Below are 2,497 nucleotides of genomic sequence, written 5' to 3'. Positions count from 1 at the left end.
GGCTCTTTATGTTATCCGAGTGAACTCCCGCTTTACAAGTCGAATGGACTTCACTCGACAGGGTCGCCACTTCTGCAACCTCTCCGGCCCGCCAAGGGGATGACCCCATGGACACTGACAATGTCGTCTCATCCTAGCCAGGTATGTTGTAGGAGAGTCGGGTGTTTTGTTCCCACGGACTGTTCCATCCTTTTCTTTTTCTGAGGCGCCATGTTATTCGGCTTGTCAGGGGCGATCTGCCTGGACGAGGGCGACCAGGGGAGAGCCGACCCCGCCGTGGAGCCTGTCCTGGAGCCTGTCCTTGAAGCTGATCCTCCTGCCGCCACACCTGCTGCCGACGCTCCGCCGACCGAAGTGCCACCACCGACTGACCCGGTGCTGGTGGGAGAGGAGCCGACTGGGGCGGACCTTGGGATGCCCTAGGAACCTCCGACGATTCCCGGTTCGTCGAATGCTGAATTCAGCATCCGGTGTCTTCCGGAGGAGCAGGTGGGGATGGCCAAGGGGGCCATGGTCCAGGCGGAGCTGATGGCTGGAGAGGCCAAGAGGGCTTATGACTCCGTTGTGGCTTTGTACCAGCGGAGCTTGGAGCTGCGCGATGACATCCGAGTAAGTAGTCTAGTAAGTACTTACTTTTCTTGTGTTACCCAGTGGGTGTTATTGATTGTTGCAATGGGTTCACTCCGAGTGAACCCGGTGGGTGTAGTCCCCGAGACTTCTGTCGAGTGCTTGCACCGACAGTTGTCTTTATACATTTTGTCTTTAGCTTGGTTGTGTCCGTAGACAGGACTTCCGAGTGCGAGTACTTATTGCAGTCGGAGCATTCTTGCGGTAAGAGTCCCCGAGAGTAAGTTGCACGCAGGTCGAGTAGTATTGGCCTCGGAGGCGTAGGTGAAAACGTGTACCTCAATAGGGCGGGCCTGTTTGAGGTGCATGCCAGTGGGGTCACTCTTAGTGAACCCACTGGGTGTAGTCCCCGAGACCGCTGTCGACTGCTTGCGTCGGCAGGGGTCTGAAGAACTTAGCCTGTGAACTGATAAACTTGCTGATTCCCCTTTGTTTGTTGGTGCAGAAAACTTGTGAAATAGGAACTGCTTATGAAGCTCTGAGAGCGGAAAGGAACCAGTATGCTGGTGAACTGGAAGCTGCAATGCTCGCCATGGCCGGTATGAAGGACGCTCTGGAAGTACGAGAGAAGTCCTTGGAGGAGGCTCTGGAGGCAAACAGGATATTGACGGGCGAGGTGGAGAAGCTGAAGAAACAGAGGACTGAGCTGCATAATCAAATGGCTGTTCGGAACAGACGAAACATAGCTCAGGAGAAGTATGTCAACGATTGGGCTGTGCAGATGATGACTCGTCTGGCTGGTAAGTCGTATGTTCTGCCGAGTACTTGTACCGTGTGTCGTACACTCGGTTTTTATTGTCTGCTTGTCCGTTTGTTGCAGATTTTTGCGGCGACGCTGAAGCTGAAGCGGCGGCTGTGGAGCGGTCTATTAAGGAGAATGTTCCACTCAGCGAGGACGCCAACCGGGATCTGCTCCGGGCGCATATCCGCGTAGGTAATGTAGGTCCTTTCATCGGCCGACTGAGAGACGTCGTCGGCCGAATTGACAAGGAACTTTGGCCAGAAGAGGAGTCGCGGCAGGAGATGGAGACCTTGATGGCGCGACTGGAGGAGATTCCGAACCGAGTGCAATCCTGGAAGAAATCGGCAGCGCGTTGCGGTGCTGATGTTGCACTGTCCTTGGTCCGAGTCCATTGCAAGGAGGTGCGGGAAGATAAGCTGAAAGCACTGAAGGTCGCCAACACAAAGAAGCTTCGATTCGAAGACTTCATGGAGACGTTCCTTGAGACAGCTACCCGCATCGCTGATGGAATCGACTTGGACACTTTTGTGGAGCCTTCCAGTCCTGACGCCGGCCTAGCTGACGCGTGATCAAACTTTATCCTCGGTATGCCGAGTGTTTACCTGTAAGATACTCTGGCCACTTCTGTTGGCCGTCATACTTTTAAATCGGTGCGGGTAATCTTGATCCGCACTGAGTCAGCTATCGTTTTTGGACTTATGTTGTCGGAATGAAAACATTTAGTCTTTTGTTTGAATGCTGTTTCGAGTGCAACACTTAGTGCGTACTCGGATAAGATTAAGACTTAGGTGATTCTTGGTCACGTCCAAGTCCCCGAGTGCGACTTGTATTGCACACTCGAAGGAGATTAAGGCTTAGGCGATTCAGGATCGCAGCTAAGTCTCCGAGTGTGACGTATAGTTCACACTCGGTGGAAGTTATTACTTAGGTGATTCAGGATCGCAGCTAAGTCCCCGAGTGTGACGTATAGTTCACACTCGGAGGAGGTTAGTACTTAGGTGATTCTTGATCACAGCTAAGTCCCCGAGTGCGACGTATAGTGCACACTCGGAGGAGGTTAGTACTTAGGTGATTCTTGATCACAGCTAAGTCCCCGAGTGCGATGTATAGTGCACACTCGGAGGAAGT

Source organism: Hordeum vulgare, chromosome 2H, assembly GCF_904849725.1.
Source record: "Hordeum vulgare subsp. vulgare chromosome 2H, MorexV3_pseudomolecules_assembly, whole genome shotgun sequence".
Lineage (NCBI taxonomy): Eukaryota > Viridiplantae > Streptophyta > Magnoliopsida > Poales > Poaceae > Hordeum > Hordeum vulgare.
Note: the sequence above shows the minus strand (reverse complement) of the source record.